Source organism: Chrysochloris asiatica, unplaced genomic scaffold (genome assembly GCF_000296735.1).
Source record: "Chrysochloris asiatica unplaced genomic scaffold, ChrAsi1.0 scaffold00025, whole genome shotgun sequence".
Taxonomy (NCBI): domain Eukaryota; kingdom Metazoa; phylum Chordata; class Mammalia; order Afrosoricida; family Chrysochloridae; genus Chrysochloris; species Chrysochloris asiatica.
Genome location: NW_006408543.1, coordinates 4,460,607 through 4,487,139, shown reverse-complemented (window position 1 = coordinate 4,487,139; position 26,533 = coordinate 4,460,607). Strand labels below are relative to the sequence as shown.

The following is a 26,533-nucleotide window of genomic DNA, read 5'->3' as shown; positions in this document are numbered from 1 at the left end:
TATGTAGCTGTAAAGATGTATGTTATTGTTGTTAAGTGAGGTCCAGTTGATCCTGACTCATAGAGACCCCGTATAGGGTTTCCAAGGAGCGGCTGGTGAGCCTGAACAGCCAACATTGCTGTTCAAACTGACCTGGCAATCCAACACATTAACCCACAGCACTACACCAGGGCTCCTGAGACAAATAGATGTGCAGACATTTGTAGATAGACATACAAATGTATATACACAGAAGAAATATTTTATTAATAATTCTGACCTAAGCCATGGTATTTTCAGTAGCCTCATATGCATGTGTAAGTTGGACAATGAATAAGGAAGACCATAAAAAAGTGATGCATTTGAATTATGGTGTTGGAGAAGAATATTAATGGTACCCTGGACTGCCAGAAGAGGAAACAAATCTGTGTTGGAAGTACAAGCAGAATGCTCATTAGAAGTCACAATGGCCAGATTTCATCTCTCATACTTCAGGCATGTTATCAGGAGGGCCTAGTTGCTGGAGAAGGACATCATGCTTGGTAAAAAGGAGGGTCAGCAAAAAGAAGAAGATACCCAAAGAGATGGATTGGCACAGTGGCAGCAGCAGTGGGCTCAGCGTTACAATGATGGTGAGTATGAAGCAGGACCACGAAGTGTTTCATTCTGTTGGTCATAAGGACGCGATGAGTAGGAAATGTCTCAATGACACCTAACGACAATCTTTTCATCAGTTTTTGATTTGCAGATTGTCCTTTAAATATTATCAGGAAATTATACAGATTTAGCTTTAGAGACAATTTATTATTAATTTTATCGGTTTCATTATTATCCCTGTTTTATCACTGTGTTTAAAGTAGAAGGGGCCCTAGATGTTGCCCCTCTGCTTCCTAATTTCCAGTAGGTTGTCATGTGGACCTGGACCAAGAAGCAGTTGTACAAACAGAACATGGGAACACTGAATGATTTAAAATTAAGAAAGGTGTGTGACAGGGTTGTATTCTTTCACCATACTTATTCAACCTGTATGCTGAGCAAATAATCTGAGAAGCTGGGTTCTATGAAGAAAAACGTGGCATCAGGTTTGGAGGAAGACTCATTAACAACCTGCGATATGCAGATGATACAACCTTGCTTGCTGAAAGTGAAGAGGACTTAAAACATTTACTGATGAAGATCAAAGCGCACACCCTTTAGTATGGATTACATTTCAATATAAAGAATACAAAACTCCTCATCACTGGACCAATAAACAACATTATTATCAATGGAAAAAAAGATTGAAGTTGTCAAGGAGTTCATTCTTCTTGGATCAACTATCAACACTCATGGACGCAGCAGTCAAGAAATCAAACGACGTATTACATTAGGCAAATGTGCCACACAAGACCTTTTTAAAGTGTTGAAGAAGAGAGATGTCAGCTTGAGGACTAAGGTGCGCCTGACCCAAGCCATGGTATTTTCAATAACATTGTATGTGTGCGAAAGCTGAACAGTGAATAAGGAAGACCATAAAAGAATTGATGCTTTTGAGTTATGGTGTTGGAGGAGAATATTGAAAGTGCCATGGGCTGCCAAAAGAACCAATAGATCCGTTTTGGAAGAAGTGCAGCCAGAGTGCTCCTTGGAGGCCACGATGGCCAAACTTTGTCTCTCATAATTGGGACATACTGTAAGGAGGGACCAGTCGCTGGAGAATGATATCATGTTTGGTAAGGTAGAGGGTCAGAGAAAAAGAGGAAGACCCCCAATGAGATGGATTGGCCAAGTGACAGCATTGATGGACTCAAGTATGGCAACAGTAGTGAGGTTGGCCCAGGATTGGGCAGTGTTTCGTTCTGCTGTGCATAAGGTTGCTATGAATCAGTACTGACTCGATGGCACCTAACAACAACAACATCATGTGTAGCAGTGGGAGAAAGCAGTAGCCCTAAGTCTCAGACCGTGAGTCACAGGCATGGCCCTAGGTTCCAGGTCCCCAGATCCACAACCTACAAGATTTGCTTTTTCCTGGTGTGGTGCTGTGGGCTAATGCGTCAGACTGCAAAGTTGTTTGAACTTCAAAGTTAGTGGTTCAAGCTCACCAGCTTCTCCTTGGAAACCCTATACAGGGTCACTATGGGTCAGGTTCAACTCAACAGCACTTAACAACAGCAATATGATTTGAAGGACATGTGGTCAGTCAAGCCCTCTCTCTTGTAATAAACTGAGTCATAGGGTGCATATAAGACATTACCAGTTGTGAGTACCCACTGCTTAAAACATGTGACTGGCCAAAAACACCACCTCAAAACTTGGAGTGACCCCTCAGGTCCAGCTACAAGGAGTCCAGAGAGGATCACAAGGAGCCTTCTTGCTACTCAGAAACTCTGAGTGCAGGAAAGCAGATTGGTCTGAGCTCCAGGGGTCTCAATGGCATCTAAGTCTGTCTGTCAATCACATCCCCCCAAGCTTTCTAACTTTCTTGGTCAATACAAACAGTACAATTGCCGATGCCACGGGAAACTTTGATGCTCTTGCTCATTGTTGGCACACAATTCACTCAGATTGACCTAGTTACATGGACCTTCCCTCCTCTGCTCCCCAATAGGGCTCTGGTTGTATTTACAGGCTCTGCAGAACACTTGGATTTAGATAGTGCTTCCCTGGGGAGAAATTATTAGCACTAATCCTTGTCTTGGAACAAAGCACCCGGCAGTGGGATAATGGAATTCCAACATCTCCTGTACCAGCTCTGCCTTCCACCCCAGGCCCCTGCACAACAGCCACATAGCAACCCATGCTGCTCACCTGGCAAGGGCCACGACATTTATATGCTAATTGTAGGACAGGTTGCCAACAATGCTATTTTTATAGATCCTCGGCTAATTATGGAGAGATTTAGTGTCATTCTGGTCATGGCAGAGCCCTCAATGGCTCAGGGTTGGTGTCTTCAGAACCTCTCAAGGCCCAACATCCATTAGCCCAATGATTTGCGCTCTTTAACTCTGACTACATAGCCACATCCTCCCGGAAGCTAGATCTGGGCCAACAAGATGTGAAAACTACAAATGGACAAACAGAGGCTACATCCTAATTCTGTTGTCTCCAAGTTATCACAAGAACCTGCTCAACCCTGGCATACCCAGACTGCTGTCTGGTCAACTCTGACTCCTGGCACCCCCGTATGTGTCTGAGTAGAACTGGGCTGATTTCTCTGAAGTAGATCTTTCTTTGGAGCCACTGCGAGGTTAGCTCAAGTCTCCATCTTTTCATGTAACAGCCATGCATGCCTTACCTTTTGTGCCACCAGGGACTCCAGAAACCCATAATCCCACTGCCATCGAGTCGGTTCCGATTCATAGAGACCTTTTGTAGGGTTTCCCTGGTTATAAATCTTTACAGAAGCAGAAAGGGCCATCTTTCTAAAGTGGGGCAACTGGTGGGTTTGAACTGCTGACCCTATGGTTAGCAGTCCAGTGCTTATCCTACAGTGACATCAGGGTTTCTTACAAGCACATAATTTGTTGTTGTTGCTAAGTGTCGTCAAGTTGGTTCTGACTCATAGCAGCCCTGTATAGGGTTTCCAAAGAGCAGCTGTTGAGCTTGAAACACAGACCTTGCAGTTCAAATCGACTTTCCAGTCCAGCTCATTATCCTGCAATGCCACACCAGCAACTCTGAGCACATAATCGCTGTTGTTGTTAAGTGCCCTCGAGTCAGTTCCAATTCACAGCGACCCTGTATAGGGTTTCCAAGGACCGTCTGGTGAATTTGAACCACCGACCTTGCAGTTCAAACCAACCTTGAGGTTGAGTGCTTATTCTATGGATCCACACCAGGACTACATTGTTGTTGTTGTTAAGTGCCATCGAGTCAATTCTGACCCATAGTGACCCCGTATAGGGTTTCTGAGGAACAGCTGGTGAGCTTGAACTGCTGACCTCGTGGTTCAAAGTGACTTCGCAGTCAGTCCAATACTCCAGTGAGGGTTGATCTCATGCTCGTCTGGTGGAATTGAAAAAGTAGTTTTTGACTGAAGACCCATTCATTTCTGATTGCTACGTATAGCCTTTGTCAGAACAACTTCAATTCAGGAATTGAAGTTGAAGGAATCCTTCAAGAGTGTACAAAGATGTGTGTACAAGCTGTGCATGCAGCATCATTGAGAAAATGGAAGTCTAGAAACCCCCTATTGTGAGAGAAATGGTTCAGTGTGGCCCACCATGGTAGACATTACCTGTCCATCCATCATACAAAAAACCCTGGTGAGTAAGTAGGTAATTGCTCAACTGCTAACCAAATTTAAGAAAAAGCTATTCACAGATTACAGCTAGATTGATAATTCTATTGTAAAAAAAAAACAAAAAATGCATGAAAGATATCTGTTAATGTTGTCTGTTAATGGATTTCTAGAGATCTGGTTTCTCCTTTTCTGAGTACAAACTGCATTTTATTTTCCATAAATTTAGGTACATCCTTTTCTTAAACAGCAGTTGTATCTATCTATAGTTCACATAAGATAAAATGTGTCCTTTTACAAGTTGCTGGTTTTTAGAATAGTCACAGAGTCATTGCACAACATCACGAGTATCTACTTCCAGAACATTTTCATGGATCCAAAAAGAAGCCCAATGCCATGTTATTGTTGTTGTGTGCCATTGAGTTGGTTCCAACTCATCATGATCCCGTATAGAATTTCCATAGAGCAACTTGTGGATTTGACTTGCCAACCTTGCAGATGGATTTTCCTATTTTGGACATTTGATGTAAATGGAGTCATACAATTTATGGCTTTGGAATGGTCTTCTATTGCTGATCATGATGTTTTCAAGGATCAACCATGTTGCAGCATGATCCAGTATTTTCTTCTTTTTATGAAGACATGATATTTCATTGTATGGCTATACCATGTTTATTATCCATTCATCAGCTGATAGACATGTGGGTGATTTTCACATTTTGACAGTAATGAATAACGCTGCTAAGAACATTAGTATGCAATTTCTTGTGTGGATGTAAATTTCCACTGCCCTTGAATATAACTAAGGACTCTTGGTGGTGCCATGTGTTAAGTGCTGAACTTAACTATTTCTGAAAAGGTTTATAGCCTTGGATACTTTAGGGGGCAGTTCTAATCTGACTTATAGGATCCCTACAAGTGAACATCAACTAGATGGTAATTTTTTAAAAAATGATATACCCAGAAGTGAGAGTGAATGAGCATATTGTAAGTCTATATTTACATTATTGAAAAACTGCCAAAATGTCATCCAAAGTGATTATATCATTTGGCATTCTTACCAGGAATGCTTGAGGGTTCCGGTGTCTCCATGTCATCTCCAATACTTGCTATTGTGTTTGAATTCGTTATCCGAGGCTGTAAAGTATTATCTCATTAAGATTTTGATTTGCCATTTCTTAATGATTAACGATGTTGATCATCTTTCATATGTACTTTGGCCATTTGTATACCTTCTCTTTGAGGAACTATCTACCGAAAGCAACCCATTTTAATGTGTCTTCTTATTGTTGAATTACAATAGATCTTTACATGAGGGGGTTCAGAAAGTTAGAGGAAAAATGTAATGAGAAGATAATGGAATTTCCCCCATGATTTTTTTTTTTTTTAAATCCCCTCCTATATTCTAGATGGAAGCTCTTTATCAAGTATATAAACTGTAAATATTTCTTCTCATTCTTTGTACTGTACTTATATTTTCTTGATAGTGTCCTTTGAAACATATTTGTTCACTTGTTTTTAATTTTGATGAGACTCAATTTATTTTTTCTTTTATTCCTTGTGTTTTTGGTTTCATATCTAAGACGACATTGCTTAATTAAAAATTGTAAAGATTTACTTCTATTTTGTCTTCTAATTTAATTGATGTTGTTGTGACTAACTGCCATGACTTGGCCCTCAACTAATGATGAATCTCAGCACAATGGGAGTGGACTCTAATGATTTTCCATAATGGATTTTTAAAAGTAGGTTGCCAGGCATTTATTCCTAGCTTGTCTTAATCTGAAAACCCTGTTGAAACCTGTTGAGCAACAGAATAACATTGAAGCCAGGTGTGGGTAGAGACTACTTATGGGTTACCTTCGCTGGGAATCAAACCTAGGTCTCCCAAGTGGAAACTAAGAATTTTACTGCTGAATCACCTTAACTCTCTGTCACCTAATAGTGTTCTAATTCTCACTTTTAAATTTAATTTTTACTTAATTTGTGTATGTGGTATAATGTAGGGGTCTAACTTTATTCTTTTGCATCTGGATATCCAGCTGTCCTAGAACCGTTGTAGAAAAAAAGATTTGTTTTGCTATATGAGCTACTTTTCTATTGAAAATCTGTTACAGTTTTAACTGAAAGATGAAAAAACAAAGATAAAATAATGTAGGCTTGGCCACCAGGCTCTGTAAGCCATGTTGTTGTTGTTAAGTTCCATCGAGTCGGTTCCAACCCATAGCGACCCTAAACAGGGTTTCTGAGGCTGTAAATCTTTATGGGAGGAGAAAGTCTCATCTTTTTTCTGCGGAGCAGCTGGTAGTTTCGAACTGCTGACCTTGCAGTTCGCAGTCCGATTCGTAACCACTACACTACAGAGCTCTTATATTGATACATTTATCCTGTCTCTCACCTTCCTTGTTTCTTCGACTCCTCTTCCTATTCCTTGGCTCTCAGAGACCTAACTGGTGACAGCTGCTTCAGGCTCCTCTTCCTCTTTTATCCCATCTTGAACACACTTCCTCGCCTTGTTTCCACTCACCATCTCAGCAGAGTGCAGATAGGACCAGACACTGGAATTGCAGAACTGCATGTTATGAGGAAACCATGATTTACCCCAAGTAATCTCTCGATACTTCCAACTTCTCTATATCATTGTTAACTCAACATGGGTGCTAGACTTAAATTTAAGACCTAAAATTGGAGACCTATTAGAAGATATGGGGACATGGCAGTTCAGTAGGAAACTTCTTACCAAGTGGGAGACTCATGTTCAGTTTTCAGCCAGTGTACTTTGTGTACTTCCAGCCTGTACCTAACGTCTTCACTCCCATGAGATTTATCATTCCCACCATCCTACAGCTGACTCATCACATAATCCCTTCCAACCTGTACCTAACGTCTTCATTACCATGAGATTTATCATTCCCACCATCCTACAGTTGAATCATCACATAATCGCTTCTTTCTTATTTTGTGCAGAAACCAGCCTCCTTCCATCCTGGAAGCTTTATTTCCTTATTGAAGCTAAGCTGGCCCACTTGAACTTTACTCTCCAGTGAGAGTCCTTCAAGTGTTTGAAGACAATGGCCTTGAGTAGCTGAGCCCCTTTCCCTTGGTTCCATCTGCTTCAGCGCCGTGCTGTCTGCCATTCTCGTATCTCACAGGACCCTCACTGGCCTTGCTTATTTTTGTTTGTTTGTTTGTTTGTTTTAATCAATATCAATTGCATACATAACACCTTGCCCTCCTGTGAGGTCAAAGAACATACACTCCACTCTGTCTATCTCTGAGGACAGGAAGGTACAGCCTCTCGCAGACACCATCCGATGCCTCACATTCAAGCTAAGAGCCATTCATCTATGTCTTCTGTCAAGGAAGCTTTAGTTGGCTTCTCTGCTACCCCTCTTCTCAGAAGAGCTGCTGAACTTATAAATAGAGACTGACCCAGACCCATGCCCACTCACGTCATATACATATATCCTGATCTCTAGCTGTCCTCAGCATGTGTCTTTGTGTGTAGATTTTTTTTTCTGACTCCCATAAAGGCATCAGCTCTGTTTCGAAATTTCCTCCACATAACTGCCTAAAGCCTTCCCCAGAATCCTCACCAGCCTTCCTCCCACCAAGCTCTCCCCAGCACAGGTTCCCCAGTGAGCAGCCATAGAGACTGTTTAGAAAGTCATTCCTGTCCTGCTGCTCCTACCTTAAACCCTTCAGGGGCATCTCAGCACACGTACAGCAAATGCGAGTCCCTCCCTGTGTTTCTCTCTGCCCCCAAGCCCTGCTCCATGTCTGTTGGTTCCTGAAGTGTATGCCCAGAGTTTCTTACTGCTGTTATGACATAAATAATACAAGTAGTGCTGCTGGTGCTGGTGGTGATATGCTGTGGAGTTGGTTCTGACCCATAGTGACCCTGTACAGGGTTTCCGAGGCTGTATATCTTTAAAGGAGCAGAAAGCCTCATCTTTCTCCCGAGGAACAGCTGGTAGTTTCGAACTGCCAACGTTGAGGTTTGCAGCCCAACTCATAACCACTACGCTACCAGAGCTCCTAAATACCACAAGTAGGTGGTTTTAATGAGCAGCCATTCTATTTTCTCATAGTTAAGAGGCTAGCATTTGGAATTCAGGGTGTCAGCTCTAAGAAACCACTATGCTACCAGAGCTTCTAGACAGGTCTATGGTGGTGGTGGTGGTGTGTAGTGGAGTCGGTTCCTACTCATAATGACCCTGTGTAGGATTTCCAAAGGTGTGAATCTTTACGGGAGCAGAAAGTCTCATCTTTCTCCCATGGAATGGCTGGTAATTTCTACTGCTGACCTTGAAGTTAGCAACGCAACTCATAACCACTATTATACCAGAGAGGTATTCACACCTTATTATAATAAACCATACAAAATCAAAAGGGCAACATCTGCCCAAGGGAAAAATGCAGATGGCAGAGAGGAATACACAGGAAGGAAAGAGAAACAATAAAGACAGCAAGAAAATAGAAAGTGTGCTACATTGTGGGGGCTGCAATTAAAGTTATAATGCAAAGTGTGCATGCATTGTTGAAAACAAATGTGCTCTGTAAACTCTCATCCAAATCACAATTACAAAAAAAAATACACCCTCAATTAATATGGTCCCAATAACATAACATTTTATAAAGGTAATACAGAAATGGCTGCAAGCATACATTGACAGAGAACTCCCAGAGGTTCAGTTGGATTCGGAAGAGGACGTGGAACGAGAGATATCATTGCTGCATTCTTTCACCATATTTATTCAACTTGTATGCTGATCCTGTAATCTGAGAAGCTGGGTTATATGAAGAAAAACATGGCATCAGGATTGGAGGAAGACTCATTAACAACCTGTGATATGCAGATGATATAACCTCGCTTGCTGAAAGTGAAGAGAACTTAAAATACTTACTGATGAAGATCAAAGATCAGACCCTTTGGTATGGATTGCATCTTGATGTAAAGAAAACAAAAATCCTCAACACTGGATCAATAAATAACATTCTTATCAACAGAGAAAAGATTGAAGTTGTCAAGGACTTCATTCTTCTTTGTTCAACTATCAACACTCATGGAAGCAGCAGTCAAGAAATCAAACAACATATTGCATTAGGCTCATCTACTGCACAAGACCTTTTTAAAGTGTTGAAGAGCAAAGACCTGACCCAAGCCATGGTATTTCCAGTAACCTTATATGCATGCAAAAGCCTGACAGTGAATAATGAAGACCGTAGAAGAATTGATGCTTTTGAGTTATGTTGTTGGAGGAAATATTGAAAGTGTCATGGGCTGCCAAAAGAACCAACAGATCTGTGTTGGAAGAAGTGCAGCCAGAGTGCTCCTTGGAGGTCAGGATGGCCAAACTTCGTCTCTCATACTTCAGAGATATTGTCAGGAGGGACCAGTCGCTGGAGAAGCATATCATGTTTGGTAAGAGAAAGGTCAGAGAAAAAGAGGAAGACCCCCAGTGAGATGGATTGGCAAAGTGGCAGCATCAATGGGCTCAAGAGCGGCAACAATTGTAAGGTTGGCCCAAGACTGGGCAGTGTTTTGTTCTGTTGTGCATAGGGTTGCTATAAGTTGGTACTGACTCTATGTCACCTAACAACAACAAGAAGAAGCACCCTAAATACCTATTCATTCATGTTATTGGGCATTTGCAAAGCATTGAGTTTCTATCCGACCCTGCCTTCCCATATAGTAAAGCAGAGGTGAAACCATCTATGGGGCAGTGGTGGAATTCATCTCTTACATGTGGGAGAACTGGGTACATTTCTGCCCAATGTGCCTCATATGCAGCCACTGTCTGTCTGTCATGTGGAGGCTTTCAGATTGCTATGAAACTGAGCAGGTTTCTGCAGAGCTTCCAGATTAAGCTGGATAGCAAGACAGGCCTAGACCTCTACGTCAAAAAGCCAGCTGTTGAAAGCCCTATGGATCACAGTTCTATTCCAAGAAGTCACCTCCAAGGCAATTGGTTGGAAGCAATGTTGGTTCTGTGGTAAAATTCTCATGTCCCATGGGAGAGACCAGGGCTCAGTTCTCAGATGTTGCATCTAATATGCACCCTCCACCCATGTGTCAGTGTCGTCCTGTGTGTTGCTGTGATGCCATTGGAAACTATGAATCGTAAAAGTCAACGTTGTAAGTGATCATGGGGATGGGGCATGGTTTGGACAGCAATTCCCAGCAATAACAACAGACCTTCTATGTAGAGAGAATTCATCCACCCAAGTTGTCCCAGATGTTTACTGAAAACATGTCTACCTTTTTATGATGTAATTATTCATATGGACCTGTGGGAGAGAAACCAACTTACTTATATTCCTCTCCTCAAGGGAGTAAGAGACCCTTTTAGGCTTTGAAGAATTGTAATGACATTTGCCGTGCTCTCTGATCACAATCTACATTAGAAAATACAGGAAGGCAATGAGCTAGATATAAAGTCATTCATAATCCCATCACCTTATATAAGGTCTGTAAATTGTCTTGATGTATTTTATTCCATTTTTATTTTCTATGGCCATAAACACATACTTTTATTTTAATCCTGATTTTTCTCTTTAAAATATCCATGAACATGTTCCATGTCATTAAGTTCCTGTCTAACACATGATTTTTAATTGCTGCTTCTTGTGGTTGTTAAGTGCCGTCGAGTCGGTTCCGACCCATAGCGACCCTGAATAGGGTTTCCGAGGCTGTAAATCTTTACGGGAGCAGATCGCCTCATCTTTCTCCTGAGGAGCAGCTGGTAGTTTCGAACTGCTGACCTTCCGGTTTGCAGCCCGATTCGTAACCACTATGCTACCAGAGCTCCTTAATTGCTGCTTAGTATTCTGTTTACTAGTTAGCTATTCCATAAATGAGCTAACCACTCCAGTACTGGTGGATATTTAATGTTTTTCCAGAATTTTAGTAGTGTAAATATTGCAATAGAATCATTTGCATGTCGATCTTTGCAGGTGTGTGATAATTCTGCTACAACAGAGACACCACATAGTGGGTGCCATTATTGTTGTTGTTAGGTGTTGTTGAGTTGGTTATGACTCATACAGGCCCTATGCACAACAGAACAAAACACTGCCTGATCTTGTGTCAATCTCCCAATTGTTGTGATGCTTGAGCCCATTTCTCTTGTCACTCTGCCAGATCATCTTGTTAGGGGTCTTCTTCTTTTTCAGTGACCCTCCATTTTACCAAACATGATGTCCTTCTCCAGAAATTGGTCTTTCCTGATAGCATGTCTGAAGTATGAGAGACAAAGCCTCCCCATCCTGGCTTCTCAGGAGCATTGTGTCTGTATTTCTCCTAACACAGATTTGTTTGTTCTTCTGGAAGTCTATGAACTCTTTACTATTCTTTCCCAACACCATAACTCAGATGCATCAATTCTTCTACTCACTGTCCAACTTTCACATGTACATAAGGCTATTGAAAATACCATGACTTGGGTCAGGTGCACCTTAATCCACAAACTGATATCTTTGTCCTTTACACTTTAGAGGGGTCTTGTGCAGCAGATTTGCCTAATTTAGCACGTTGTTTGATTTCTTGACTGTTGCTTCCATGAGTGTATGACAAACTGACAGGTAAGTGGTGGGTGGATGACTTTCAAGGAGAACTTTCTTTTCTCACAGTTCATGAGACTGAAAGTAAGAATTCAGGGAGCAGTTTCCTGTCTGTCATTGGTTCTGAGGGAAGATCCATCCATATCTCAGGCTTAGTAGCTCTTGTACACTGCAGTTGCTTACAGTGTTTATACGCCATCCATCTTTCCCCAGTTGAGCTTACTTGTCTCAGTGTTTCTGTTGTTGTAGAATCAATTCTGTCCGATAAGGTTTTCTAGGCTGTGATCTTTATGGGAGTTGAGCTTGGGGACTTCCTCCTATGGAGCCATTATGATTCAAGGGATCCTTACAATTCAGAAGTGATTAGGTTTAGGACACACCCTACACTGAGATGTCCTCATTAATGTAACCAAGAAATCCTTACACCCAAATTGGATTACATCCACAGATATAGGGGTTAAGATCCCAACCCACATTTTGGGACAAACAATTAAATCCATGTAACCTTCTATGCTGTACATTTTGAATTCAGATCTTCAAGTCCTGCAGTTGGACTTTCACACACTTGCACCCTGCACAAATCACAATATCATTTTCAGTCAGTTTTTAGTGGTAGTCTATTACGTGTGAAGTTCTGGTGTGGCACTGAAAGATAATGTGCTGGACAGCCAGGTCAGTTTGAGCTACAAGATCAGCAGTCTTACCTACCAGCCGATCCTTGGGATCACTATACAGGACACCACTTAACAACAACAATGTCAACCCAGTGAACTTAGGAAACAAGGTTGATCCTTGGAATGAAGAATCCTTTGATTTCAGTTGGAATTTTGAGCCACTCTATCCACAAGCAAAGGTCCAGTTCATCAGATTGTAGTAATTGACGCTTGCTCACAGTGTCAAGAATCTTGATCTTCATCTGGTCTAGTTTTGATCAACTAGCCATCCAAGATAGGTCAAATGGGTACTAGCTGCAAGTTTGAGAAACCATGCATGCCTCCCTACACTTCAGACCAGCTGGGCCTTCACTCTCAGCTCTAGCTCCCCATGGCTAGGTCAGTGCCCATGGACTCAGGAGTTCATACATCCTCCTAAACTCAAACCAGTCAGCCCTTCCTCTTCTCTCTCTCATCACAAAGTCAACGAGTGTCAATGGAACATGGCCAAATTCAGCCCAGGTCTTCATTGCTGCATTTCTCCCCCTTCCACTCGCAAGCTGACCAGGGTGATCAACAGTGAATGTTCCACATTTCTCATAGGTACCCTTTGAGTTTCAGTCTTAAAAGAGGGTTCTCCCTATCAGTAGTTTATTATGATTATGGACCCCAAAGTTATTTAAGGTAGATATCATCTATGCTTTGCAGCTGAAGACATAGAGGCTCAAGGTCACTAAGTAGCCTCTCTGAAAGAGAGCCATAGTTAAGTCTAGGTCTTTTCATTCCAAATCAGTGCAGTATATCCGGTTATGTAGGACTAGACTTTGTACCTTGCCCTACTGCATGTGACAGTGGTCTGTGTGTGTACCTGTGTTAGATGGCGAGTTCCTATAGGGCAGGATTCTTCCAGTCAATGACCCCACTTCAAATCAAGAGCATGACCCCTATACCAATACTACACACTCAGGAATCATCTGTTAGATTCATCTGCACTGAAGGATAAGGAGACATCCCAAAAAGTCAAAACAGGGCAATTAGACAGCTGTGTAATGCATTTATCAAAGTAATTCCAGTTTTCCTTCTGAAGCAGAAGAAAAAAAACATGCAGCTAAGGAAATGGATTTGTAATCGCATGTGTCTTACTACACATTACTCAAAGAGACTTCAGACCGCAGGAGCACAGAATAGCAATGCATTGAAGAGTCATGAAAGCCCCCCACAACTGAGGTAATTCTCCAGAAAGGAGTGGGTTCAGAACCAAGCAGTGTTCACAACTATAGAGCCAAGAATAGCGGCCGCCCCTTGCCCAGTGTTCTGGGACTCACAGTGGATTCAACGGATGTCTTAAGTCTCTTGCTACCTCTTTGTCAAGTATGTACTACCATCCCCAGGTAGAAATTGAAAGAGTGAAGTTGAGAGCAGTTAAATACTATGACCCAAAGCCACAGGTCTATTACACAAATAATAGCAATAATAGCTTAAATTCAGTCTGATTTCTTTCTACAAAGCTAGGTTTTAAGCTGCTTGAGCTCATTGAGGGAGGACTGCAGGAAAGAATTCTTAAATTTATTTCTTTGAACTTGGGGCGATTAAAATATCATCATATCAAATTATCTGCCCATCTATTTTATTCTCCTAGTACCTTTGCTCAAACCAAACATTCAAGTCCATAAGTAGTTAATATGCAACAGCAAACACAAATGAAGGGAGAGGACAACAAAGTCTATTTCCAAACGTTTCAAAGCTAAAAACGACTATATTAATGATAATCAAGTGAACACAAAGGAGTCTCCAAAGGAGATCATTTAAGGATAGATGCGGACATACCTGATTTAGGAGCAGGTGGACAACATTCTCAAACAGTTTACTATGTGTCAGACACTTTCTCACACAGCATCACACTTCCTCATCAGAATCCAATCAAAATGATCCAATCCACACGACGTCTTTGACAACTTCAATCTTTTCTCCATTTATCATGATGTTATTTATTGACCCGGTTGTGAGGATTCTTGTTTTCTTTACATGAAGGTGGAGTCCACCCTGGAGGCTGTAGTCTTTGAACTTCAACAGCAAGTATTTTAAATCCTTTTCACTTCCAGAAAGCAAGGTTGTGTCATCTGCACATCACAGGTGGTTAATGAGTTGTCTTCAAATCCTGATGCCATGTTTTTCTTTATATAATCCAGTTTCTTGGATTATTTGCTCAGCATACAGATTTAATAAGTAGGATGAAAGAATACAACCCTAGAAAGGGCATTATGCTTGATCAAGTAGAGGTTCAGAAAACAAGGAGAAAATATCAATCCATGTGATGGATTGACACCGTGACTGCAACAATGGGTTTAAACAGAGCAGCATTTATGAGAATGGTGTAGTACCAAGTAAGGTTTCATTCTGCTATGTACTGTGAGTCGCTATATGTTTTCCTTGCATTGAGATATAATCTATGCTAAAGACTATGGTCTTTGATCTGCATTAGTAAGCATTTTAAGTCCTCTTCACTTTCAGCAAGCAGGTGTGTATTATCTGCATATCACAGGTTGTTAATGAGTCTTCCTCCAATCCTGATGCCACTCTTTTCTTCATATGATCCAGTTTCTTGGATTATTTTCTCAGCATACATTTTGAATAAGTATGGTGAAATAATACCTAATTGGTGCACATCTTTCCTGATTTTGAACCATTCAATGTTTTTTCCAACTCTTTTTTCTTTGTTTCCAAACTTTGCATTCCAATTACTAGTAATTATTAATACATCTTGATTACATGTTTGATCAGTATCAGACTGAAAAAGCTGGTAAAATTCTTCAATGCCATCATCATTGCCTTTGAATAATAGTGGAATTAACTGGTATTCCTTGTAAAGGTAAGGGCATTATTCTGCCACAGACATTATTGTACTTTAAGACGGTTCTTGAAATGTTCCTTTAGCTGATGAAAATAACACCATTCTTCTTGAATGTGTTGTTCTCAGCATTAAAACATATACTTGTCTGATTAAAAATAGACAATATCAATCCATTCCAGCTCACAAATTCCTAAGATATCAATCTTTATATGTTCCATTTCATTTCTGACGATTTCCAAATTTCTTAGGGAGTGCAGCTGAGATGCTGTAATATAAGCACTGGACTGCAAGATAGGTTTGTACCACAAGGTCGGAGGTTCAAACTTACCAGCCACTCCTTGGATAAGACCAACTGTGAACTGTTGGACCCGGAGCAGGAGGTCCAAACCAACATGCTGCTGGAACTCTCAAGGTCGCCCTTCAATAGGATGGACTTTGAAGACTTGGGGTTGGTAGTAGATTGGGATCACCATCTGCCTCCCCCTGCTGCCAAAGTTGTGGTGGAGAGCCCCTCCCCTCCCCCCGCCGGACACTCATAAGAGGCTCTCGGACTGAGCTTAAGTGCCTCATGTATCTTTTGGAATTTGAGGATGAGGAGACTGCCATTGAGATGCTTTGCCATCACCTCTTTCACTCCAAATGCATTCTGCCCTGACTAAGTAAGACAAATCCCTGCCCCCTCTGCCGCCAAGAGCTGCCCACCAATGATGACATTTAAATGAAGAGCACAGATGAGACAAGGCTCACAAGCAGCAGCACACCCACTTGAGAACCTCCACGGAGGTTTATCAAATTGTAGCAATTTATCCTGATTTCCTTGATCAAAAATTGTTGTTTTTTATCTTCCTCTGGTCAGGTTCTGATTATCAAACCATCAAGGCTAGGTGAAATGAGTACTATCTGCATGTTTGAGTGTTCTTGTGCATCTCCCCTCACTTTACTGCTTCACTCTCAACTCTAGCCCTCTGTGGTTATGGCCTTGTCCATGGGCTCAGGTGTCCCCAGGTCTCACCACATTTTGGACCAACGAACCCTTCCTCTTATCTCTCTTATCTTCAGATCAACAGGAGTCTATGGAACGTGGTTGAACTCAGCCTATTTCTTCATTGTTGCCTTTCTCCCTCTTCCACTCACCAGTAGACCAATGTGGTCATCAGCAAGCTTACATGCCTACTCATGCGTTTTCTTTGAGTTTCTGTCTTAGAGAGGGATTTGTCCTGAAGGGACTTGATATTGTTTGCCTTGATGTCTTTCCAGCAAACAACTTATTTATTCCTGTAGTAGCCAGTCATAGTGCCATTTTTATTTTGTTTTGTTTTGTTTTTCCTGATGATCTTTCTTTGAAGATATATCTTCTGTTGCTCTAGGTGTTCCAGACTGGTCTGCTTATCCTTGCTAGTTGGAATGTTCCACTTCAGAAGGTTCTGGATGGGGCTCAGGATGCTACCTAAGGTCCTATACACTGCAAAGTCTCCACAAGAGGCCTATTCCACTGGACAAGTTGTAGAACCGTTCTAGGTATTCCAATCAGTTATAGGTTGAAGACATGTTTGCAAGCTTTCTGTAATCATGTTTCCCAATATTCCTTTCTATCCCACTCAAGTGTATATTTTACAATAGTAGGTGAGGGAAACCAATATTTACAAGACAGGCAAGCACATTAATATTATTTCCCTTCTTCTGACTATGCCTTGATCCCTGTATCACAGAGCCCTGTTCCAAGGTTGAGCATGCATCACTATTCACCTTTGTCTCATTTAGCCCATGCAAACCTGTCTCAGTGTTCACCTATGTACCTTGTTCTTCCACTCCCTCCCCTTTCTTGTGCATCACACTTCCCAACGCCCGAACTATGATGTGTCTGTCCCTTGTCACCACTGGTAACCAACATTCCGCCACCACCACCCCCCTTTTAGTATGGGTATCTTTTCTTAAGTGTTTTAATGTTTCCATGCTCTTGGATTTTCATTTTTTCTTGGTATATTGTGAAATATTAATTTTCTTTGAGGTTACCTTATATTCTATTAACTTTCCTCTCTATTTAAGACACGATGTTTTATCCTACAATCTACCTGACCTTCTCACCACCTGGAACTCTGTTCCTACATGTTTACCTTCTTTTGCATTGTAATTGTTTTGATCATAGACTGACCTCCCAGATTCTCTGAGTTTGTTCTTATAGTTTTGTTCTGTTCTCATCTCTTCCATCTGTCTATTGAGTTCCAGGTGGTGCTGCCACATATGTCAATCTCTGCTTAGTGTCTGTTCTTGTTGGGTCTCAGTCCACCAAACTCCCTTTAGGATGTGTTGAAGCACAGGGTTGGCTTTGGCAAAATCCCTTAGCTTCTATTTATCCTGGAATGTTTTGATTACACTGTCATATTTGATTTAAAACTTTGCTGGGTAGAGGATATTTGGTTGGCAGTTTTTTTGTTTTTTTTCTTTCTTTCTTTCAGGGTTTTATATATGTCTCCCCATTGTCTTCTTGCCTGCATGGTTTCTGCTGAGAAATAAAAGCTTAATCTGATTTACTTGTCTTTGTATGTAACATTTCTCTTTTTCCTAGCTGGCTTCAGGATTGTTGTCTTATCTTTGATTTTTGAGAATTTGATTATGATATGTCTCAGTGATTTTCTTTCGGGGTCTATCCTTCCTGGGGTTCATTGTGTTTCTTGAATGCTTATCTTGTCGCTTTTCAGGATGTTAGGGAAATTTTCTTCGAGAAGCTCTTCAACTATCTCCTCTGTGGACTTGAGTGATTCTTCTTGTTCTGGAATGCCAGTAACTCTTAAGTTACTCCTCTTTATGTTAACCAACATGAATCTTATACCTTCTTCAGATTTCTTTATCCTTTTTGTCTGCTTTCATTTCTCTATCTTTGTAATGTTGAGAGATTTGTCTTCCAGCTCATTTGTTCTGGCTTCCATCTCTTTAATTCTACTCCTTTGCCTTTTCAGTGTATTGTTCATTTCTGGTATGCTATTATTAATCATTTGGGCCTCTTTTTATGGGTGTTAAATAGTTTCCAATGTTGTGTCTATCTTATTTGATTGTTCCCGTAGCACTTTCCTGACTTCTTCCTTATTTTCTCAAACTCTCTGTGGAGTATTTGGATACATCTCAATATTAATCTTCTGAATTCCTTCTCAGGCATCTCTAAAGCCTGCCCTCATTCCAATATGGAGTCAAGGTCTACTTTCGTATTGTCTGTCTCAATGACTTTATTTTGTTTCTGAACATTTCCAGAGATGGTGATCTGTTTCTTAGGCATATTCAGTAGTTGGCTGTGACCTTAATAGTTTGACTATATGACCACAATTGCTGTCTCTTCTTGGATAATATAGGGACAGTAAGAGTCCCCTAAAGGTAAAGAGGGGACAAAAAACAAAACAGAAATAGCAATAGATTAGATACAGTGGTCTAAAATTGCAGACAAGAGGGAAGAGAGAAAAAAAAGTCTGTAGCCACATATGAGTATGACTTTAATGTCCCTCTCTTGGATTCTTGCCTTCAAGGCAATCTGAGAAATTTCAGTATGCCACTGGTGGTCATTATGATGTAACTCAGGATTTCATTTTGGGCCTGATTCCTTTTTAGTCTGTCTGTATTCTACTCCAAAACCCCCATTTAGGCCTCTTTCCTAGTGATAAACAGTTCAGGGCCAGCTGTGGCCATTTTGCATTGCCGTCTGTTTTTTAGTGGAAACTGTCCCTTTAAATTCTGCTGAGCAGATCTGTGTGCATGCATAGTAAAATCCTCTGGGAGTGGGGGTGTCCATTATTTACACTCAGGAAACCCTCTAGTCACAAGATTGGAGGTGTACAGACAGCAAGAAACTAATGAACAGATACAAAATAAATAAATAAATAAAAAGATTGTCCACACCTTTAACTCTGAGGATGGGTCGGGCATCAGGCATCCATGGTGACTCTGATCCTCCATCCACTCTGTTTTGCCCAAGATTGCTGCTCCAGAAGTCACTGAGGCCTGAGAATTTGTAGGCACTGGAGTTCTTGCTTCCATTACAAATCCCACTGTCTGTAGGCCTTCAAACTTTATAAATATTCCTTTATATCTGGTTCAGCATTCTGGAACTGTCCCCCAAACCTGCTTTGCCCAGTATTCTGTGTTCACTATTCATAGAGTTTTAAGTGGCTATACATTCAGGAGCTGTGGTAGCATACTGGTTACAAATCGGGCTGCAAACTGCAAGGTCAGCAGTTTGAAACTACCAACTGTTCCATGGGAGAAAGATGAGGCTTTCTGCTCCTGTAAAGATTTACAGCCTCAGAAACCCTGTACAGGGTCGCTATGGGTTGAAACCGACTCCACGGCACACAACAGCAACAACATCTTAGTCTGGAAGTTCAGCTGAAAGTTGTCCACCGTGAATAACTCTGATGGTGTTTCAAATACTGATGGCACAGTTTCCAGTATCACAGCAACATACATGCCACCAGAGCGTAAGTCACAGCAACATATAAGCCACACACTGAGAGATGATTGGTGAGTTCTTTGGGGGTGGGGGTGGTGAGAAGGCACAATTCAAACCATGACAGGTAAATGAGAGAGAGATAAATAGATGACAGTTAGAAACATTCCAGCATGTATAAATACATCCATAGATAGATAATGGATGAATGGATAGATAGATAGATGATAGATAGATAGATAGATAGATAGATAGATAGATAGATAGATAGATGATGGATAGATGGCTCTCAATGTATCAAGCCTGACTCCTTCAAAACTCTAACTTATACAGAACAGAACAAACTTCTGCCTGGTTCTGCATCATGTTCATAATCCTCAGCAGGTTTGAGTTAATCGCTATGATTATTTTGTCTGTTCATCTCACTGAGGGTCTCCCTACCTAATCCTCTAATTCACCTCTAGCAATTGACCCCTCTTGGTGACAACCTCCTTATTTCTGGGTTATTTACAGACCCCTCTTTCACCCTGCAGTATCAAGCCAAGTGGGGCCTCTGTTCAGTAGGACAACATGAACTCTGCTCATGTTGATATGCATTGTCAGTCATAGGACACAGCAGCTGTTACACTGTCTCTTATATGTCTCCTAAAAACACCTGTACTCACAGATCCCTACATGTGTTATAGATGGCAGCAGGTCCTGGCCCTGAGGTCTCCTCATCTTCTGCCCCTCTGGGTCCAGTAAGGCCTCAACCTATGGCCTGTGCTTGTGTCATTAAAATTGGGCCCAGTGTTCCTTAGAGACCTACCTATGTGTCTTTCCATCAATCTTCTGCTGGGGCTAGGAAGTTCTTAGAGCAGGGATGCCAGATTCACAGAACGTACTCCACTTCCAGCTCTTGCCATCATTTTGGTAAGTCCAGGGCAATCCAATACTACTTGTCACTATGTAGATGTTACTGTTGTTTTTAGGTGTGATGGGATCCATTCTGATTCTTGGCAACCTTGTGCCCAACATATTAAAGCCCTACTAGTCCTGCACCGTCCTCATAATTATTGCTACACTTGAGCACATTGCTGTGGCCAAAGTGCTAATTCATCTCATCGGGGGGTCTTTCTCTTTTTCAGCTGATCCCAGCTTTACAAAGTATGATGTCCTTTTCATTGACTGGTCCCTCCTGATAATATGTCCAAAGTATGAGAGATGAAGTTTCACTATCCTGGTTTCTAAGACAGATTTGTACTTCTTCCAAGACAGATTTGTTTGACTTGTGATGGTTCATGGTGCGTTTCATATTCTTCTCCAACACCATAACTCAAATGCATCAATTCTTCTACAGTATTCCTTATTCATGCCCAACATTCACAGGCATATGAGATCATTAAAAATAATATGGATACCTTAGTCCACAAATTGGTATCTTTGCTCTTGAACACTTAAAAGAGATTTTTTGCAAATTTGCCTAATGTAAGGTATGATTTGATTTCTTTTTTTTTTTTTTTCATTGACTAGTTTTTTAAAGTTTTTATTGTGAATTGCATTATAGTTGACATGGGAAATCATTGATTTTACACTCACCATTTCATTGCAAATGATTACAATCCCCTCTGTGCATCATCATTCAACAGTATTTTCTTCTATTTCCCCGTTTTTGTTTTTGTTTTTGTTTTTGTTTTGAGGGGGGAGAGAGATGTACAGTAAATCACTCAGAAGTATATAATCATAAACAACCAAAGGACATATTCTGTAAGCCTGCCTCCTGGCTGCCAGCATACAGCCTTTCTCTTTCCATTAGTCTAGAGTCCTCAGCTCCTCTCTCTCTCTCCATGTCCTCATCTCTGCCTCCACCTCTGGTGTCACTGCTTCTCTGGATAGGGTCCCACATTCTGGATGTTGGTCCTAGGGTCTTCTGTTCCTGGATTGTATTATTAACTACTCCCCACTTTTTGTTACAAAACTTCTACCTTTATAGTTGTGACAGTCACAATTAGTCATCCACTTGATTTCTTGACTGCTGCTTCCATGAGTGTTGAGTGTAGATCCAAGCAAAATGAAGTCTTTGACAACTTCAATCTTTTCTCCATTCATCATGATGTTATTTATTGGTACAGTTGGGCTATACTCAGGTTTGTACTTTGCTTGGTTTTTCTTGTTTTAAGTTTCTTCAGCTTAAATTTGAACATGCATGTGAGAAATTGATGGTCTGTTGTATAGTCAGCCCCATCCCTGTTGGGACTGATGATGAGTTTCTCCATTGTATCTTTTCACAGATGTAGTCAGTTGGATTCCTGTGAATTCCATCCCATGAGGTCCAGATGTATAGATAGTCACCATTTATGTTGTTGAGAAATAGTATTTGCAATGAATAAATCATTGGCCTTTTGAAATCTACTATCCAACTACTTTGCACATTAACAACTTTACATCTTAAAGTAAGATGAGATGTAAAGCCAAGTCATGCTGGTAGTGTTGGTTAGGGTCACACTTATAGGGACAAGGACGAGGATGTTTGAACTTGGCAGGACTGGCCATGATTCCCATTTGTTTGGGATGTATGAAATTATGTAATTACAAAGCTATAAGTAACGTGACTTTGCAGTTATGTAATAATGTAGTCAGCCTCCATTTTTGCATATGGACCTAGACTTTGGATCAAGGTCATGTCTGTAGGTAATGAGTGGCTGTACCACCAAGAACTGAAATGTATTTTCTCAGTCCTGGAGGCTTAAAGTCAAAATCAGGATCTCAGTTGTGTCTTTCTGTGGTGAGCTTCTCTCCTAGTCTGGTGTCTGCCAATATTATTTGTGTTACTTTGATTTAAGGAATTTGAGTAATCAGATATATGCTGTTCCTCATATGCATCTGTCTTCCTCTGTGTGTGACTCTGTGTCTATTCTGCTTATTTTATAACTCGTATTACTAGGTTTAGGGTCCATTCTACTCTGTTGTAGCTTTGTTAATCTAACAAAAGAAATCTACCTTAGCCAAGCAGGATCACATTCATAGGTCCCAGCACTTCAACACATATTTCAGGGTACAATTCATTGTATACAGCTAGTCACTAAGGTAGCCTTGGGGAGTGGTGTTCAGGGGACAGTACAGCAGATGTCTGTGGGATGTCATTCTCAGAAACCTACAAATCTGCAGATTCTTGGATGCATCCTAAACATTTCTTAATGTTCTAGCTTGGCTTCTGAGTGCATATAATTGCATAAAAATCCAAAAGCTGGTGCTAGAACTTTGTACTTAGCAATCTCTTATTAAGCATCTATTTGATGCCAGATCCTAGATTAACTATTCAAATAGAGAGTCCAAGGCCTTGGACAGTAGGGAACATTAGCATTGCACTCTCTGTCTTGGTGATCACAAGAAATGTAAGGATTACTATTCATAAACATCTAAAATGGTGCCTGGGAAGGAAGTAGAAAGAATCAAGGTTAAGGTATGGAGAAAAGAATGAGTGGAACTAGCGTCCAGATTCCTGATTCCAAAAGTTCCCTGAAAGAGGCAAGGAACTTGACCTTTTCCCCAAAGGCAACAGTGAATGCCCTAGTCCTGTCTGCTCATTAAGAATCTCCCTATGGCTGCAGTTTGAGGGATGGCAAGAGATTGGGAGACCAATTCGTGGGTGTCAGTCAAGGACATGCACTGATCCAGGTAAGCAATCATAAGACCCTTCCCTGAAAATGTGGAAAAGAGAGGCAGCAGCAGATGTGAAAAGCAAGAAATAGAATTTACAGGTTTTGAGGACCCATTTAGGGGCTTTAATTGTGCAGTGATGAAGCACTCGGCTACTAAGTGAAAGGGTAGTGGATGAAACCCACAATCCAGTCTGTGGAAGAAAGGTGATGCAGTCTGTTTCTGTAAAGATTTACAGTCTTGAAAATCCTGTTGTGTTGCTATGAGTTGGAATTGACACTGTGGTAATGGATTAATGAGAACCCATTTGATATGAAGTGTAGAAGAAAGACAAGACAGAAACATGAATAATCCTCAGGTTTCTCATTTGAGTAAAGTTATCAAAATAAATTATTGTGAATAGAACTTAGAACTTCTTTCTGCAAAGGCCCATGACACCTAAGGTCTTTTCCTGTCTGGAGCAAAGAGAGTGAAGAAAATCAAATATGCCAGGAAACAATCCAAAGGACTAATGGACCAAGTAAACCTCAGCCTCCATCATCCTGAGACTGCTGCTGACAGATCTGAAAGTGATCATAATAGGAGATCCTGGATAGAGTGGGAGAAAATCGGAATCAAAACTCAAAATCATATAAAGATACCAGGCTTACTGGCCTAGTAGACACTGGCGGATCCCTCAAGATTATAAGTCCCGCTTCAGGCCTGGAACTGAACTTTCCCCAGAAGCTCAATTTTCAGCAAAACATCAAACAGATGAACAATAACACCAGGGAGCTATGTACTCCAAAGAACAATCAACAATTCCAGAGCAAAAGGACAGCATTTGCTTGAAGAAGAAGCTCAGAGACAGGTAGGGTTAGGAAAGAAGAAGGGATGGCAAACACTAACACAAGGAGAACGTGGGAATACTGCTGTTACCTTGTGGGGATTTCAGCCAACGTCACAAAACAGAATGTGTATGAATTGTTGAACGGAAAGCCAATTTTACTCTGTATATTTTTATCCAAATCATAGAAAAGTGATGATAATACAATACAAGAAAAGCCCTATGACCTTGTCGCGATACCAGGTTCAGGAAATGCCTAATGACACGGTCACCAGGACCCAGGATAGGTTATTAAGTTCTTAGAAATCTGGGTGAGCCTGAGCCACAACACCAGCATCAGCTGTCTTATTCAAGACTGTGTGTCAGGGTAGTTTCCCATTTTGGAGTGTGTCAGAATCTTAGTTTCCGGTAAGACTCCCTTCTCAGACAGTTGGAATTCCTTCAAACTCCCCTTTGCTAGGTTGCTCTGCCAGGCATTAGCCTAGGGGTAGGGAAGTGAGGGGCTTAATACTGGATGGTAACAGCATTTATTTTCCCAAGCAAATAGCCAAATGTCTCTAATTCAAACCAACTGAACTAATTGAACAAAAAAGAATGTTAACATCCCAGCTACTAGACTGTATTTAAAAGCAATTGTTCTCAATCAATACATCCTGCTGGGTTGTTTGGTTTCATGACAGATGCACTTGTTGTTACCCAGTGGCTGGCACCCAAACAAACTGATTTGGGTAAAAATTTCCACAGCTGTCATGCACATCATTGTGTCTGCACATTTCCAGCCACAGTGACAGGGTGACACATATGTATAGAATAGGGATGGCTGTGACATCCTGCCACCACTCATGGTCACTGAGCTGAAGAAACACACAAGGCTCCTGGTTTGCTTCCCTGTGTTCCAGAAAACATCCCATCTTGTGGGGTTTCACAGGGATGGAGTATTAAAAGTCACTCTTCAGTACCGTATAATATACTCAGTTTCTCAAGGATGCATGGATAGAATTCTCCTAGCCTCTTATCCTTCCATTCCTGTCTTCTGCAAGTGTTTCTAAGAGGTTTGTGGAGATCAAATGCAACACCCATGTTGTACGTGTTGATGTTATTTGCCATCAGATCAAACACCAACTCTTGGTGACCCCATGCCCAACAGAACCCAATGCTGCCAATCCAGAGCCATCATTACAATCAAATAGGTACCAAACTGTTGTGATCCGTACTGTTCACAGACTGATTGCCAGAAAGAAGTCACCAGGCTTTTCTCCCTAGTTTGTCTTAATCTGAAGCTTTGCTGAAACCTGTTTAGCATGATAGCAACCGGTAAGCCTCCATTGATCACAGTGTGGTGGCTGAATATTAGGTGCATTGGCTGGGAATTGAATCTGGGTTCCCACAAGGAAGGTGAGGATTCTGCATTATAGCCAGAGCCTGTGTGTATAAATTGGAGCTTGCCAGACATGGGTCCTGCATGGGCTATAGTACAGGGACTATTTTCTCTTATTCTTATGTCAGATTGAGGAGCAGGCACTTCTTTTAGTCCCTTTTACAGATGGGAGAAATGAGATGCAGGAAAATCTTCCTCCATGCTGGCTCTATACTGTGTGTTTGAGGTCTGTCTGCCTCTCTGCACCAGTGCTCTCTGGAGTCTGGCACTGTGCCTCCTTCATTTGTCCTGTGGAGACCACACCTATCATACTCCTTGGATGAGAACCTGTGAAAGGCAGTGATGAAGGTTCCCTGTCCTGCACCCATGCCCTCTGGCATCAGACCTCACAGTTTATCCAACTCTGTAATCTCTGGCAAGCTTCAGCACTTCCCTAACTTTTTCCATTTAAAAACACAGATCATGATAACACGATGCCTCCTAGTATTATGTTGTTGTTTCTGTGTCCCTTCAAGTCAGTTCCCACTCATAGAAGCCCTCTAAATGGTTTCCAAAGTTGTAAATTCTTACTGTAGAAAGCATTATCTTTCTCTCATGAAGCAGCTAGGAGATTTGAACTGCTAACTTTGCAGTTAGCAGCCCAATGCATAACCCACTATGCTATGCACCTTGCATAGTATTATTATTTGTTGTTGTTGTTAAGTGTAATCCAGTAAGTTCTGACTTACATTGACCCTGTATAGGGTTTCCATCACATTCAAGATGGCAGATCGGGTAGACATGCAGTAAGAAGCTTCATCCGTAACAACACAGACTATCAGACCAAGTAGGCTCAGGGGATGGTGCTAGAACTCTGAACCACATATAAAGGAATATTTAAAAGTTTGGAAAGCTTTCAGGTAGGGGAATTTATAGCAGAATCGAGAAATCCATTGCCTTCTAATTAAACAGGCTCAACCTCCAGAGCCGCCATCTTGGAAGAGACCAAGT

At 41.2% G+C, this 26,533-nt stretch overlaps 1 pseudogene; it reads left to right on the top strand.

Moving 5' to 3' along the window:
• Positions 1-605: 605 nt before the first annotated feature.
• The window catches only part of LOC102830302, a 49,557-nt pseudogene continuing 23,629 nt past the window's right edge, over positions 606-26,533 (top strand).